Below are 17,904 nucleotides of genomic sequence, written 5' to 3' on the forward strand. Positions count from 1 at the left end.
TGCCTGAGTCCCTGTCCTCTGTCTTGACGTTTGTTTGGTTGTTGCAATGAAAGTTTCATTAACATTTTAGATGTTTTTATATGGGACTGTTCATCTGACTTTCAGAAAATATCTATTCTTCTTAGTTTATAAACCTATTCAGTTATTTCTGATGTAATTTTTCTTTTCCAGATCTCTTAAACTTTCCTCTTTTCCTGTAGTAAAAAAAAAGAGGACTGAGGTTTGAGAGGTAATTAAACTGTTCCTTTTTAGTAACAGGTTAAAATGTTTTTGCTGGCGATATTCAAACTTGTTCTTTCAGCTTCGGTAAACAAAAAGTCTGAGACCCTGACGTGAAGAAAAGCCAAGCTCCCAAGAAAAAAATCAACCATTCAGCTCTTGATTATCAGAAAACTTTCTTGTATTGAGTGAAGGAAATGCACTAGATTCATACATTTATTGGCTGGTTTAAAAGATTTTGACACATCTTGATTACACACTCGCCCTCTCAAAAGGGTTTCACCAGTAAAAGCTATTTTCACCCTTGCTCATTTGTAAATACAGGTAGCCCAAACTGGTTTCTTTCTACCAATTTACGCCCAATTTCCTCAACGAAGCTTGCATGCAGTGTGAATAACCAAGAGGTCTTGGGATTCTCCTTTATCAGCAAAATATTCAGAACCATGGCCTGGTCCACAAAAAAGATGTGAAGGACGGTCATTGTGATATGATTCAGGGCTTCAGGGCCAATTTTAAATTGAGGAACAGCTGTCAAAGTAAGGAAGGGTTACATGAAAGTCAACTGTACTTTGTAGCTGCAGATCCACACCACACTCCATGTTAATGAGAACTAGGGGCCACAGAGGAAAGAAAGGAAAGAAAATTGAGGCACATCAAACAGCCTGATCCCATTGAATGCAAAATTCAGTGTGGCTTGTTTGCCTTTTTAGAAATATGCATATGTATGAGCAAAGGTAATGGGGATTTCAATTGGGTGCTGCTGCGGCCACAGTGGACCATGGGCTATTTTGCTCTGGGGCAATCATGAAATTGATGCCATTCTCATTTTGGGGGTGAGGATATATGAGAGAGAGAGAGAGAGACAGACAGAGAGAGAGAGAGAGAGAGAAATACATCATTTTGACCGTCCAATTCACAATGATCATATTTTGGCAGTTCCCTGTAAGCTCAGCCCTCAACATTATTCAGACCAGAAAACCACCCTCGGTCAGCAATCCCTCAGGGCTACTTTGTGAGGCTCCTGCTGCTGATCGCTAAGCAAACTTATTGCCACGCACAGAGACGGATATGCAATGGACGGACTGTAGAGCGGTCTTTTGCTGACCCCCGCAGGGAAGCAGGCGGTCCTCACTCTGACAGACCACTTCTAGAAGGCATCCGGTCCACAGAGATCTCTGCTGACATCAAATGGTAGCAGTCTGAAATGCAGCTGAGCTCCTGTCCACTAAATATTTAATTATCCAAGCTTGAATGTATTCTCTCAAATGCACTTTCTTGTTCCAGCTAGACTTTTGGGAGCCTACAGAAATAATGGATTTATGGACGTATTACTCCAGTCTTATTCAGTTTACACTGGCTTCGCATTGACTACAAGGTTTTGCTTATGACATTTAAAGGTCTTAAAGGCCTAGCGCTGGCATACTTTACTGAACGGCTCAAACGTTACAGGCCATCCAGACCACTGTGTTTAGTTGAGGCAGACAGAATGCAAATGCACAGAATCACTTGCAGCTAGTGGAAGAACTTTTTCTTGTAGCTCATAAACTCTGGAATAGCATCCCAGAGAGCATTAAGTGTACTTAAAATCCAGATTAACAACATTTGTTTAGGCTAGCGTATGCCTAGAGCAGCGGTCAGCAACCCTGCTCCTGGAGATCTATGCAGACTTCAGCTTCAACTCTGATCAACCCCATCTAATCCATCTAATTATTACCTTCAGAAGTCCTTGATGAGCTGAAGGGAATGTTACATTTGGCTTGAGGGTGAAAATTGCAAGAAGGTAAATCTTGAGGAGGAGGATTAGTGGCCTAAAGTATTGTGGCTCGCTTTTATTACATGTTCATGTCATCGACTCAATTTATTATTGTTGAGTATAAAATAAGAGGATGGAGCGATGCATAACTCCTGACTCCCAGGGTGCAGCCAAGACTCTTTACTGAATTAATTAAATGGGAATGTAAGTTAGAACAGAGGCATTAGGTATCTACAGAGTGAGATGTGCTCTAATCACTTCACTAATCTTTTCAAAAGCATTTCAGTCACTGACAGCAAAAAGTCTGTGCATTCAGACTACCTCTGAAACGTTATTCAATAGGGACCAATAGCTGAGATGTACAAGCCTAAATGATGGAGCATTTCATTATCAAATGTAAAATAAAACAGCAACATTGGACTTGCAGTAACATTGGTTGGCGTCCAGGGGGCACTATTGATACATCAAATAGGCCCGAACAGGGACCTCATTAAGACACTCCATGAACAATCTCTTCAGCAATCAGGAGAGAAGCATGGTGCCCATAACCATCCTTCAAACTGAATTTGTGTGTTTTTAATTTAATAATTCACTCAAACCTTATTAATGGGCTATTATTGTCCCCTAAAATGATGCCATGACAACATTCAAAGGAAGGCAGGCTCTTGTTTTCAAAGGGATCTGCCAGGGACTGCTGTCGTTAAGGTGGGATTATTTTTTGCATTCAACATGATTCAATATCCAAAATGCTGTGTTTAGTTATGTCCAACATGACTAAGTGAGGCTTATCCTCTAACAAAATGTTCTAAGCCAAGGAGCAGCAAGTCAATGGAATCTGCATATAGACTCTTCTCTCTCATCGCTGACCTCGGGACAAGTGGGGTGGGCTTTCTAGAGAGCCAAAGCTGGGGACATTTTGCGAGCGTGATTGCGAGGTTGCTTAGCAACAGCAACAGTAACAGCTGGGACAGCCTTGATCTTGTTGTTTAAACCATTACAACTAGGTGATAGGGAGGTGGTACCATGGTAACAACAACAGCGCTTTTTGAAGCAGGTGTTTGCGTTGGCACATGTCAGCCTGAATCTAAACTCGGGCTAAACTGCTCCCCTGCAGATAATGTTAAATTCCAGTCAGCGTGTTTATTATTGCACTGCTTGCATTTAAGCTCGTTTGGCAGACGGAGCTGTCCGTTATCCCCGGCTAGTTGACAGCGCTGCCTTTTTTTTTTTCCCCCAATAGTCTATATACTAACAACAAAAAAAATATCCCCAATTGTTATAAATAGCAGTATTCGCTTAAGCATTGTGAAGCAGTGGACTGTCTTGTGTAAAACAAAATTTGGAAAATCTGATCTAGATTTTATTTAAAGTCATGAGAAGCGAAAGAAAGCTATTAATTTAGCCCTATTAAGGCATTTGGCATTAGCAGTGACTAACGGAAGCTGGATATGTAAGCTGTGTCTGAAACTGAAGGCAGATGCCTCGATGCCTTGCTGCCCAAGTCAGTGCCTTATAAGACAGTGTTAAAGGTACTTGTAACCAATTTCCATTTGAGACGTGCTTTTGAAGGCAGCAACTTCAAGACATTGCCAAGATACTGCTGACACCTCACTGCCCTGCTGAAAAAAAGACCATTAGAATTAAAACCTGATGGCTTTGCTTGGTAAATTGGCTTAATGGTTACCATTGGAGACCACTAGTTTCCTGTAGGGTATCTTTAGACCCCATTAGGAAACCATCAAATGCACTTGGAATCGGTCCCAGACCACCTGTTAAACCAATCCTTTGTTAGAAAACACACAACGCCTATATAATACATGTAATACCTGTACTATTGGTCCAATGAACCAATAGAAGCAGTTTGTTGGTGTGTGTGTGTGTGTGTGTGTGTGTGTGTGTGTGTGTGTGTGTGTGTGTGTGTGTGTGTGTGTGTGTTTTGTTGTTTTTTGTTTTTTTTCCCCGGCTAAGTGCTAACTCTTAGCATCAGCCATTTACTCAGGAAACAAGTATTTTAGGAAGGCTAAGATTATATATACTTTCTATCACCAAAATGTGATATTTTCTTATATAAATTTAACGTCACAGAATGAACCTTTTATTCTCAAAAAGCACCAATGTTTCACTAGATTTACTGGCTAAGCTACCTGAGCACCAGCTTACTTTTACATTGGCTCAATTTACTAACAGACATTTGCAGCACAATGCAATATAACAGACACAATAACAGGGGCTCTAACAGATCCTAAAAAAGTCTGGATTTTGAAAATTTTGAAATGCTGAAAAGTCAAGCAATATCAGAAAACAATATTTTGTACTATCACAGATGTTAAATTTATGAATGTCCAATCCTGGCATATTTTAGTGGATCAAGTGTTGGCTAAAATTGACATGTTCTAGTTTGGATCCTTGGATTTTTGTGTTCTGTTTATTTTATTGTCACAGAAAAGGTTAGGATGTAACTAAAGGCAAGTATTAGGAATATCTGTATTCAATCCAAGTTACATTCTGTAAAGGCAGTATTTAGTACGCAGTTATTTTTTACACTTTTAGGAGAATACCTTGAGCATACTTACCCATTAAAACATACAATTTTCAAAGAGTTCCTGCTAAAGCCTGAGTAGACTGATAAATCAATGTGATGATCAGTTATTAATCTCAGTGTTACTGAGCTCTGCTAAAGCCTGAGTAGACTGATTAATCAATGTGATCGGTTATTAATCTCAGTGTAACTGAGCTCTGCTAAAGCCTGAGTAGACTGATAAATCAATATGATCAGTTATTAATCTCAGTGTTACTGAGCTCTGCTAAAGCCTGAGTAGACTGATAAATGAATGTGATCAGTTATTAATCTGTTACTGAGCTCTGCTAAAACCCGAGTAGACTGATAAATCAATATGATGATCAGGTATTAATCTGTGTTATTGAGCTCTGCTAAAGCCTGAGTAGACTGATTACATATCTGCAGCTTCAGTGTTTCCAGTGTGTGTAAACTAGCTGCTTTTGGTCTAATGTACAATGTGTACGCACAGCTAGAAACTTTTCTGCTGCATTGTTTTTGACCCTCCAGTCACAACTGGTTAGAAACTAAACTGTTGCGGTAACATTCTGCTTTACTGGCCATGTGCACCATTTCCATTTAAAACTGACCCTGTAAAATGGTTATTTCACATATGTAGTCCAGCTACATAAAGCTATCATTTCAAACTTTTTATCATTATATACATGTCAAAAATGAAGTGATTTCACTGCAAAATATTAAAATAACTGGTAGCCAAATCATCCCATCAGTCAATCGGAAGATCAAAATCATTCACTATTAAACACATTGTAATAATAAAATGGTCATTTTTAGAAAAAGGAGTCTAAAACAACAAAACATCTGTCAGAACGTCTTATTTTACTGTAGGCTCTGGTTTTATCTGGCAGAGTGGCATAATCGTACCTAAATTGTGCAGCTGTGTTATCTATGAAAAGACAAATAGCAGATCAGACTCGCTATCAGCTCTTACTGATTATTAAAGGATTCATATGATCAGCAGATTAATTGAGAATCATGTATATTACACTAATCCACAGTAGTCCACTAACTAAAAATAACCAGCCAGCAGCAGTCCTGATAAAGTCAAACACACTCAAAAGGCCGTGTGAGGATAAAGCGATCGCAAAGCTGTACTCGTTTAATCAATAGGTTTAGATAAAATAGATATTTAATACATGCCATATGTAAAAAATAATCGACTCTGTAGAGTCCCATCCGCAGTTAGACTCTCTCCACATTTCTTCCACTTTGAGTCTCGAGTCTTTCCAAGCCATGACATTTAAGTCAGAGTCACAGTCTGAGTCACTGGTGTTGAAGTCAAAGTCGAGTCCTAAGTCTTTCTTGATTTTCTCGAGTCAAGTCTGAAGTCATCAAATTTGTTACTCGAGTCCAAGTCATATGACTCGGGTCCACACCTCTGTTAACTGGTAACATGATGTGCCCTCTAGTATGAATGTTTGCATTCTTTTGGTGAATGAAGATGTCAGTTCTTGGCTAAGCCCTTAAACTAATGCAGTTACTAGGCGACATGGGTGAAGTTTCAACTTGGGGCCATATTTAAGTGTGTGCACTGTTAAGCAGTGAAAATTGTATTATTTTTGCTGTGCTGAGGCCTTAAAAAGGTATTAAAAAGCAATGATATTGATTTTAAAAGTTCACTACCTTTGTGCTCTAATGCTGTACATTACCATTTAAAAGTTAAGGGAAACTTGTCATAGATTTAAATGCTATAAACTAGACACCAAAACTGAAACCAATACTTTTTTCACAGTTTGCGGTATTTTGGAAACAACAAAGTTAGGACATGGTTAAAAAATGGAAAAATGGAAGTGTTATTAAATAATAAGCTACAATTTTCTGTTTATTGGAAGTTTCTTCCTATTTCTGTCTATTCTGTCTGAAGTAGTGCCTCGCCCTCTTCTAGAATAACCACACCCACCAACCCAGCCTTCACAATGTCGGCGCAGCCTCTGTTCTCAAACGTGATTGCGTAGTGAAAACCATGGCGGATAGGAAGAAGAATAAATGTGCTGTTAGATGCCTGATTTCCAGTGAATTCTCCATGTTTTCAAGCTCTAGCTTGTATAGGCAAGTAAACACCGGTTAGTTTCTGTATTTCAGTTTAACTGGCAGAGGTGGAAACAAGCCGCTAAGTTGCAAGTAACAAGAAAGTCTCAAGTCCCAAGTCAAGATAGTTGAGTCTCAAGTCAAGTCCCGAGTCAGTAGTCCTAATCTTTGAGTGCTAAACAAGTCAGTCTGTATTCTTTGGCTAATTTAAGGCCACAACACTGAATAATGGTAACAGTATTGTAGCCTTTTAATGACATCACGTTAGCAGTGTGTGGCTGTATGCATTTTATTATTATTATTATTATTATTATTATTATTATTATTATTATTATTATTATTATTATTATTTTTATTTATTTTATTTTTTTTACCCTTCCAACTAAAATACAAATCAATGGTACACAGATAACCATGGTAGGCATACTGTATACACAAGGAGTAGTGCACTACATATGAAAAGGATAAAAAAAAACGACTGAGCTGAACAAAGTTTACAGAAAAGACAGCAAAATGATGGTAAATGTATGAAGCTGAAGTTGACATTTTTTCGCCAGATTCTTATTTAAATGGTGCAGCAGTTACGTTCCAGCGCCTACTTCCTGCACCATTTAAGGTGGAACAGCAAATTCCAATATGAAGCTGGCAAATAAGTCAACTTCAGCCTCGTGGTGAATGTTGCGCTTGTTTTACCTGCAGAAACTGTTAAAATCGGTCAAACAGAGACGCTGTGTTTCTGTTGTTTTGCTGCCGTGAGGAAAATGGTCAGTTCGCCTGGCCAGTTTCTCCAGTAAGAGTGGAGTTTAAGTGCTGAGCTGGGTGAACTTGAGCTCTGAACTCACTTCTCTTGTTTTCCGAAATAAAATAAACCGTGCATAAACTCGGTGACCGACATCTGATGATGGTGCTGTTTATTATCTCAGACAGACATCAATATATAGCTATTCGGAATAATAAATCCTCTATGGTGTCTGCGACTAAGGGTGTTCCACAGGGCTCAGTTTTAGGTCGATTGCTCTTCACCATTTACATGCTGCCACTTGGGCAAATAATACACCTTCATGGTTTAAGTTTTAATTGTTATGCAGACAACACTCAGATCTATATTTGCATTAGCCCTGTTCAGACTACACCACCACCTGCTCTATCTGACTGTATCCATGACATAAAGTCATGGATGAGTTTGAACTTTTTAAAACTGAATGCTAGCAAAACTGAGTTGCTTCTAATTGGCTCAAAGTCACTGATATCTAGCTTATCTGTCCTTGGCATCAATATCGATGGGACTCTAGTAACACCTTCTTTCCACATCCGCAACCTCAGTTATTTTTGACCCTACACTCTCTTTTGACATCCACATCAATTCCGTTGTTAAGACAGCATTTTTCCATCTTCGCAATATTTCTCACCTCTGACCGTTTCTCAGCCAAGCCGATGTAGAAACGCTTGTGCATGCAGTAGTGACATCACGGTTAGACTACTGCAATGTTCTTTTTTTTTCTGGCCTCCCTGTCAAAACCCTCACTAGGTTACAGTATGTTCAAAATGCCGCTACTAGGATCGTCACCTTTTCTAAAAAGAATGACCACATCACCCCTGTTCTTCAGAGTCTTCACTGGTTGCCCATTACATTTCGTATTCAGTACAAAGTTCTCCTTATAACGTATAAAGCTCTGCACAGTCTGGCTCCTCAATACTTGGCAGAGGTTCTTCATCTATATGTCCCATCCCGTACTTTAAGATCACAAAATCTAGGCCTTCTTCATTTAAAATGGCTTCTATGGGTGGTCGATCATTTGATGTAGTAGCTCCCAAGTTATGGAATACTCTCCGACAGTCTATTCGGGATGCAACCTCTCTGTCTTCATTTAAATCTCTGTTAAAGACGTACTTGTTTTCACTGTGTTATCATTGTTCCGTTAATACTTGAATGTTTACCTATATTGTCCTTTTGTTTTGTGTTGTTTAATGTGTTGATGCTCTCTGATTGTTAAGCGTCCTTGAGCATGGGAAAGGCACTATATAAATAAAAGTGGTGATGATGATGATGATGATGATGATGATGATGATTCAATTTACAGCAGGAAACGAATCTATTCACATGAACAATAATCGACTCTGTAGAGTCCCATCCGCAGTTAGACTCTCTCCACGTTTCTTCCACTTTGAGTCTCGAGTCTTTCCAAGCCATGACGTTCAAGTCAGAGACGCAGTCTGAGTCACTGGTGTTGAAGTCAAAGTCGAGTCCTAAGTCTTTCTTGATTTTCTCGAGTCAAGTCTGAAGTCATCAAATTTGTGACTTGAGTCAGACTCGAGCCCAAGTCATATGACTCGGGTCCACACCTCTGTTAACTGGTAACATGATGTGCCCTCCAGTATGAATGTTTGCATTCTTTTGAATGAAAATGTCGTCCGTATTTGGCTAAGCTCTTAAACTAATGCAATTACTAGGTGACATGGGTGCAGTTTCAGCTTGGGGCACTGAGTCGCATAGACGTCTCTGATGGGTCTATATGGGATGGTTTGCGCTAAATTCCTTATGCAGAATAGCGTCGTAAATAAACCATTATACAACAGTTAGTTCCGGCCACGCAAGCTGATTGGTTGAAGCGTTCTAACTTGCTGTCATTTCGCCATAACATCATGGATTTTTCCACAAATACTGTATCACTCCGCTGAGGCGCTGTTGCTAAGCAACGACTTTGACAGCTGTAGGAGACACTCAAGCTATTTGAACAATTTACTTCTTACTTGGCGCACAAACAGAAAATGCACTTTTCTGTTTGATCTTAAAAAATACACTTTTAAGATCACATTTGACCGACAGCCGATTTGGTCAGACTCTGAAGATGAGACGACACTAAATTCCCCAACTGTCGTCACCACTGAGCAGCTTTTCAGTCGGCAGCTGTGACAGAAGAACAGCTAAACAACCTGGAATCAGCCAGAAATGAACCCAACACCATTCGCCAAACTAAATGGGCTGTAAGATGCTTTACAGACTGGCTGGAACAAAACAACATTAATACTGATCTGGCAAAAACTGACAAAACTGAGCTGAACTTGATATTGCAATAGTTTTATGGCTCAGTCTGTACTTCAAAAGGCGAGGCTTACAGCAGACTGTGCAGCGAGTGGAGGAGCTCATTACTCTGACGTAGCAACAAGCTGCTTGTTAACATCACGGCTGTGATGTTACTTCGTGATAACACACTCCCTCTCGTGTTCTGTTGCTTAATTTTTCACTAACAAATCAAAAAAATAATAAACCCTCAACATTCTGAAACATCCTGATCGATGACTGGGCCTCTGCAGTCTCTTTGTGTTCTGTAAATGACTTGGGTTTGAACATATACAGTCTCACAATGCTGTTGTCCACTGCATCCATTTTTGGGACATTTAGCTGCTGGTTAAGGTCCCCAATTTGATCGTATCCACTTCCACCCACTAGTTAGGTCTCCTCAGTCACACTATACCACCAGCACTAGGAGGATGAAGCCTAATACAAGCTTTCTCAGAGTCATGTGAAGCCAGCCACCACATCTTTCCGACTGCCACTAACGCAACATCACTGAACAGCTGAACATGCTTGAAGGAGAACACTAACCACCAGTTCTGTTACGTCAGCTAACAGACGCCTGCTCTGGGTGAATGGGGCTGAGTAAGTGGGGGAGATGTAGACCCATCCTACCCACCCAGTGTGGCCAAATGTGCTTAATTGGGGATCAATATCCTGATGATAAGCCACTTGGGAGCCCTCACTGCAGCCATATTTGAACTATACACAGCAGCGCAATGATGATCCCGACCCCAACCTCACCCAGCACCTGTTCCTCCCAGTCTCACCCCCAAGGCCACTTAAGGTCTTCTCATTTGAATAGAACCAATGGCCAGAAAATTATCCTTTCCTCGCCGATGACAAAATTCTACATTAAAACTCACAATACAAAAGCTGACTCGCCACATATGTCTTTCAAAGTGCACAAGAAAGTATATTAACTGAGGAAACAATGAGTAAAATTGACAGCAAGTGAGTTTGTTTACTTAAATTTCACACTAAAGTATATCAAATAACTAAAATATCTCTCCTGGACCTTTGGGTTGAAGGGTCTTTCAGCCAAGGCACTTCAATGCAGCTCAGACCAGAAGAAGTGAAAACAGATCAAATGTTATTTATTACACACACTGTTTTACATGAAATGCTGTTGACTATGACTATTTGTAGTCACCAAGTCATATTACCCCGCATCACTGCATCAATCCCCCAGATGCCAAACCCCACTCCCCTCCCTGCATTAAGGCCTCAGCGTACTTCTTGAGAAACGAAATCCTCGAGGGTTGTGCGAAGCCGAAGGCGCCTTTTCTGAGCTTACAAGCTTGCATACTTTCTGAGGTTTCGTGTCGCCTGTCACAGATGCTCCACCTGACTCTGACATTTTGTGCTAAGTTTTCATGACTGGAAAACGATTCTTTCACAGTTCTAACTATGGCGATGTTTGAGTTCGGAATACTGCCACCATTTAAGGTGGAACGGGAAAGGCAACTTCAGCCTCTTCCTCTTGTGAACCTAAATATAAGAGAACCTGTATGTGTTGGTGCTTAGTACTAGTTAGTACCACCAAATAACAGACCTAACATCTTACATTTAGAAGATATTCATTGCTTATTTAACAAATGCATGTTTTACAGCTGCCATGTGTGCAACATGGTGAACGAAGCCTCTGCACGACGCCTGGTTGTTCGTTTTCTCCACAATTACATCATATTGTTTAGCCTACCACCTAAAGCTGAGTTGTGGAAAAACTGGGGCTTTTTTTTACCCTGAAAAAGATATTATGCATTAAAATGGCCAGGCTGAATATCTGAATTTGTACACAAACCGTGACCACCTGCCAGTTTTTCCACTGATGGTGTTGGAGTTAACATGCAGGATCATGGGAAATGTGAGGCAGCGATGTGTCCTTCAAAACCATGGCCAAACAGAGGAACTTCAGCAGGTGGTATTTATGTAAACATTCGATTCAGAACATGTCTGCATGCCTTCCTGCCTCACATTGTGGTGAATGCACCTTTACCAAAGTCATGGCTAGGATGTCAGACAGCAGAGAAGAAAATATATGCAGTAAAATCAGAACTCCAATTCCTTTTGGTCCTAATAAGGACTTTCAGTTCCCTCACTGAACTTTCACTTGTCTCTAATTCTTTATTAACAAGCCCTTACATGTGAACTTAGGTGTTGATGACAGTGACAAAATGAGATGCTCCACTTTTTGTCATATTTTCACAACACTTTATAATTGCTTTAGCTTGAAAGATCCAGTCTGAATAGAGAACTTCTGAAGCTCTATTCAAGAGGAATTCGTTTTACCTAGGGAGGTGCATGTCAGTGGTTACCAATGAGATGTGCTTTTAATCAAGTACACACTGCAAAAAGATACGTCTTGGCAAGCAAAATCTTTTTAAATTCTTTCTAAATATTTAATATATGGTAAAATATGATCTAAGTTGATTTCACTTGCCAAGATAGCATTTTTGCAGTGTAAATCTGCAATGTTTGTAGTTTTTAAAATATTCTAAGTCTGACTGTAATCATTCTGGACTGAATGATTTTCTTTTTTTACTAAACCCTGAGCAAAAATTGGCTTTTTTAGTCTTTTTCCATTTTGCAGCTTTTTGAAAGCTACACATCCTTTCATCCTACACATAGCGCTGAGTTGTCTTCTCATAGTGGAAGGATGGACAAACACATGTGGAGCTTTTTCTTCTCTCTCTCAACGATGAAAGCTTCAGTTTATCTGATTGGTGACAGTTCTGATGGCCAACTAGGTCTTGCACAGTTGGTAAGATCCACATCATCGTTGTTTTTCACATTTTTCAGTTAACTTATACTTTCTATACGCTTATAGATTATTTTATGTCTAACCTCCTCAGAAAAATCTCCTTTATATGCACATGATTAAGGCAGCTGCAGCTGAGGTGAGTTTGGGTAATTGCTTGTGTGGATACAGACGTAAATGCTTGGCTTCAAGGAGACATAGGAAGGTTCACTGGGCATTTTAGATAATAAATAAAATTGTGTTGCATTTGATAGTGTTACTCCTGACTCCCATCACTATCATTGTAAAGAAATCAGTAAGTTTCTCTACAACACATTGTTTCACACCAAACCACTGTGAATGACTTCATTTGCATCGCAACAATGTATTATTGCAGAAAGTTTGAACAAAAAAGAAAATAGTGGACCTTTTATCGTAAGGCTCATCATTCCATATCTGCTATAGGATTATTTAATAACATCAGTTTCAGTGGTTAAAGAATTAAGGTTATGTAGACTTCAAGAATTGCTGTAAACCTACAGTATTTATTTTACAGTGTACACTCAGAAATAAAGGCACTAAACTGTGACTGGGTCAGTGCCCCTCTTGTCGCTGGGGTAGGACCCTCAAGGGTCCATCTCAGTACCTTTTAGTCAGGGAACATAACTGAACCATAATCCACTGAATGATATGTTCTAAGCTGTACTGACTCCACACACCCTGTCTCGACTCCAGGCTTTTATTTTACTGTTCTGTTTAAAACATTCGGTTATGAAAAGGAACAAATACGAACTTTTCACCTGGAAAAAATTTCTCAATTGGATCTTAAAACCACTGTTGTATCTTTTGAGGTTCATTTACATTGTTTATACCTTGATGAACGAAAAATGTACCTGAACAGACCCTTTATTTCTGAGAGTGTACAATACTAGCTTGTCATTTTACAGGATCATACTGTAAAAGACTGGACATTTAGAATGGTGCACTGGTTTACAGTAAAGTATCAGGCAACACAACAGTAATTTACTGGCAGCAGACAATGATTTTGTAAATTTGCAGTAAACAGTTGTAATATACAGTACAATACTGTAAAATACGGTCCCACTTCATATTGTCTCTAATATGCAAGAACAATGTAACTACTAATGATTTAGTCACTGTTACAGATGGATTACAGAAGCACATCCACTTGTAATTACACAAGGGTAATAACAAATGTAATTCATTTTTTTCCCCAGCAGTAAAAGTAAGTATGTAATGACTTACATTAAGGCCTTACTTACCCTGTATCTCCCAGCTTTCCTAATATTTAGCTAGCATTTATTGCTTGTGCTGTGACACTGTAACCAGTTTCAGCTTTAAACCATTCTGTAATGTGACAGAACAGCAGACGACCCCTTATCTTAACATGTAACTGTTATGATATTAATTGTGTTGCATTTCCCTCAAAGCAATGTTATATTATATATATTATATAAGTGTAACTTTAACACTGCACTACAGGAAAGTTCCTGTAATGTTATAAAAGTACAGTGTAATTGCAGAATGGTACAATCAATGTGATGTGCTTAGGTTACCTTGTTACAACACAGTTATTCCATAGTAATTATCCTAAACATAAACATACTGTTATGTAAATTATACTTCTGTTAGCTGCTGGAAAAGACTTCTGATCTGTAATGTGTCAATAAAATACACTTGTGTAATTACATAGGCTGTACTTCTGTAACCCATCTGTAACATTGGCTAAATCATCAGTAGTTACAGTGTTGTTTCACATGTTATTCATGTGAAAGTATGGTTATTAGAGACACTTAATAAAAAGTGGGACCTAGAATACTTACCATGAATATACAGTACAGCAAAGTTGCCAGTGAAGTATTGTAAACTTTCTAGTTTTTACAGTGTAACTATGCATGAAGAAACTCAAGATTTGGTTCACATATGGGTCCTTAGGGTTTGAGATTAAGGAAAATGCTATGCAGCACATTGAATGTGGTGCAGTCTCTTTCAAAAAGCATCAGAAAAAAACTTATTTGCAGGACAATGTGAGGTGGCTGACATATGTCTCCTGATCTCATCACTTCTGGTGCTGGTTAGTCACTGATGTCCAGATGAATCCTGCCGTGAAGCTGGCAGATCGCTCTGCTTGCTGCCTACTCTTCCCTACTGGATGCGGTTGCTGTGGTGCCAAAGCAGCTCCGCTCCACGCACGTGCCTTTGGCCACATGGTCCGTTGCAGGCTTCCCCCCCACCAGCTGAGAGAGGGGTTTCATCTCCACAGGTCTGCGCACAATACAACAACCGCTCTCCTCTCCGTCGAGTCGCACCGCAGCCAAGTCAGCATTCTACGCAGATGGCAGAGCGCTAGCGTGTACAGTGAACCCCAAGCGGGCTCGGCGTGGCCAGCTCTGAGCAGCAAGGCCTCTTCATTAAGCTGCTTGAGGAAATTAAAGCCTAACTTTGATCATGGCCACATCCCACCGAGACCCAAAAAGCAATCCCCCCTCCTCCTGCCCCCACTCCCCGGCTGTAAGCTGTCAAGAATCTGGAAGGCAGACATGCCTTGCACAATAAGAGAAGAACAAAGGGCCCTTGGATTTACTGTACATGTGGATTTTCTGTTATGCAGGATGGAGAGTGGAGAAGATCCGTTGTTGGATTTTAACAATTCCAAATTTCACATTCTATGATCTCATAGGAGTGAGAGGGAATCATATTGTTTAGAATCATATAAGTGAAAGAAAAGTTAGAAATGCTGTAGAGTGGAATCATCAACTGGAGGACTGTGGTCCAGATGCAGGCCTAGCAAAGTATTTCAGTGGAACTGACCAAGCGCCCAGCAAAGCTGATTAATGTATGTAAAAAATGGTTATGTTTCAGTGACATATACGAATATGAACCAGCATGGCTTCTGTAGCAGATCTGTGTTGCAGTTTATTCATTCACATGCATTTATGTACAACTTTTTGCCAAAGGCAGCTCATCAGAACAGAGACTACAGGAAGAGATATCCGGTCAAAAACAGAAAAATTTCATAGTTTTTTTTTATTTTTTTTATTTACTATTTCCAGTCTGAGTAGTGAGGCAACAGCATGGTTTGTTATTTTAAAAGAAAAGGAGATGATGAAAGCAGAGTGTTTAAAAACAAATGAACCGTGAACCCTCCGTCTTTCACTTTTAACCTGCTGACAAAATAAACCAAAGCTCAACATGAAAACCTCATTAGAGTACTCTTCCCTGAGAGCGCACACTGTGAAAAATGGCTTGTCAGTTAAAAAAAAAAATCGGTAACACTTTCTATGAATGTCACCTTTGTAAGCATCTATAAACACATTCATAACATGTTATAATACATTCATAAGGCATTATAAACATGGCTATAAAATTTATTAAAATGCATTACACATTATAGCCATGTTTATTATGCATTATGAATTGTTAACATAATACATTATAAGTACCGATCATAACAAATTATAAGAGCTCATAAGTGGTATTTGTCCGCTCTAAGTAAAGTGAAGCGTACTGTACTAAAGCCTCCTCCAGTGTTCAGAGTGAGGCTTCAAGTTGAAGTATTTACTGAAGGATTTACTGAAACACTAAAACATTCACAGTAAAGCACATTACAGGCTTCAAATGTCAGAGTTTAAACTAGAGCTGCCCTCAGTGTTTTACCCAATGTGGGAAAGGTAATGTTCACCACCGTTAGCTTGGTATTTGTCTTTACTTTACGCTCTCCAAGCTGGGACTGACTTCTTTGGCACTGACAGTATAACATGTTATTAACACTACTTATAATGCATTATATTAACAATTCATAATGTATAATAAACATGGCTATAAAGTGTAATTAATTTTTATAAATCTTTAGAATCACGTTTATAATGCCGTATGAATGCATTCTAACATGTTATAAATTTGTTTATAGATGCTTACAAAGTTGACATTCATAGAAAGTGTTACCAAAAAAATCATGTGGTAAGCAATTTAAATCAAGTAAATACTTTGAGTGCAACGATGCAAAAGAAATAGTTAATGCATTTAATTTCAAACCTGAAAAACACTTAAAATCAACTTCTGTCCTGACCATCTACTTTTTGCAGTGCAAGGGCATGGCCTTTACTGTTTTAACTGAATTATTAACTAATTTTATTTTAAGCTTATTTTACCTAATGAAATTAGTTTTTTTTTTTCCTGCTTTTTTGTTGGAACAATAAACATTGGTCATACAACTTTATGCATGCACATATTATAAAAGCATGATTAAAATGAAACAACATACTGAATGGTTGTCAAAGTGTACACTATAAAAAAAAGTGTTTTGTAGTTTAATCTAAAGTTACTTTATGTGGTAACAAGCAATTGAACTAGTTTGAAACTCAACAAATTACTTTGCTTAAACAAATCATTAATTCAAAGTATTTATTTAGATTAAATAAAACCAGTTAATTTACTTGTTACTACATGAAGTAATTATTTTAGGTTGAATTTATGAAACACTTTACAGTGTACTTGTCTTATTTTAATGTCTTAGTTAGCCATTCACTCATGTTAACCCCCTACATGGCTATGGGACCGCTGATGGGCCCAAAGTTTTATTACACTCTTCTATAACCAAAGAAGAGCTCAACCAGTTTGTATTGAAGTCCCTGTACTTACTAAATAATACGACAGTATGTAACAAGCCTGGTATTTTAAGGGGTTAACTTGTATGCAGCCTAAAAACTGTCCGATCTGAGCACCAACTGAACCCAACATGAACCAACACCAACTCAACAAACCTTGATAGTCCTGATGACACCACCAGCTAAGCTACCTCAGTGACATTGAAGTTACCTAGTGATGTGATGATGATGACTTCTTTAGATTATTGATAACAAAATAAAACAAAGCTGTCCATATTTAAACTCCACTTACGACAAATACATTCATCCATCAATGCCTTCAAACAACATTCTAACCTTTTATTAAGCTTAATAAACTTTACATAGTCTAATGTGTTTGTTTTAATTTTAGCCTTGTGGACCTTGTTTAAGGTAATAAAAGTAGAGGACTAATAAGCTGGAGAAGAAATCAGGGTAAATATAGGTTCAAAATTCATTCAGATGGCTGTGAAACACCCAAACACGAAATGCGCCCAAGCCTGAAACGACGTTCAAATCATCCTTCAGGGAGTGATTCACCAAACCTGTCACGAGCAGTGACATACCGTCGGGTTTGGACAGATATTTCAAGCTCAAGCCTTTGACTTATAGCACAGACACAGCTTTTCACACAGTGCTGTTCATTGTGAAATCCTACTGACACCACGACTATTGTAGAGTCAGTAGGTTATACTGTGGTAATTGTTGCTGTGAGAAGAATTCTGCAGTGTAAGGTCTGAATGATACTTCTGCGTCTGTGAATCTGCGAACGTTTGCAGACAGGGTGTGCAGACGCTTGCGTAGGTGTCTGCCTGCATACTTGCGTGCAACCATGAGGTGTGCACTAAGAGGCTGTGTCACATT

Source organism: Colossoma macropomum, unplaced genomic scaffold, assembly GCF_904425465.1.
Source record: "Colossoma macropomum unplaced genomic scaffold, Colossoma_macropomum, whole genome shotgun sequence".
Classification (NCBI taxonomy): domain Eukaryota; kingdom Metazoa; phylum Chordata; class Actinopteri; order Characiformes; family Serrasalmidae; genus Colossoma; species Colossoma macropomum.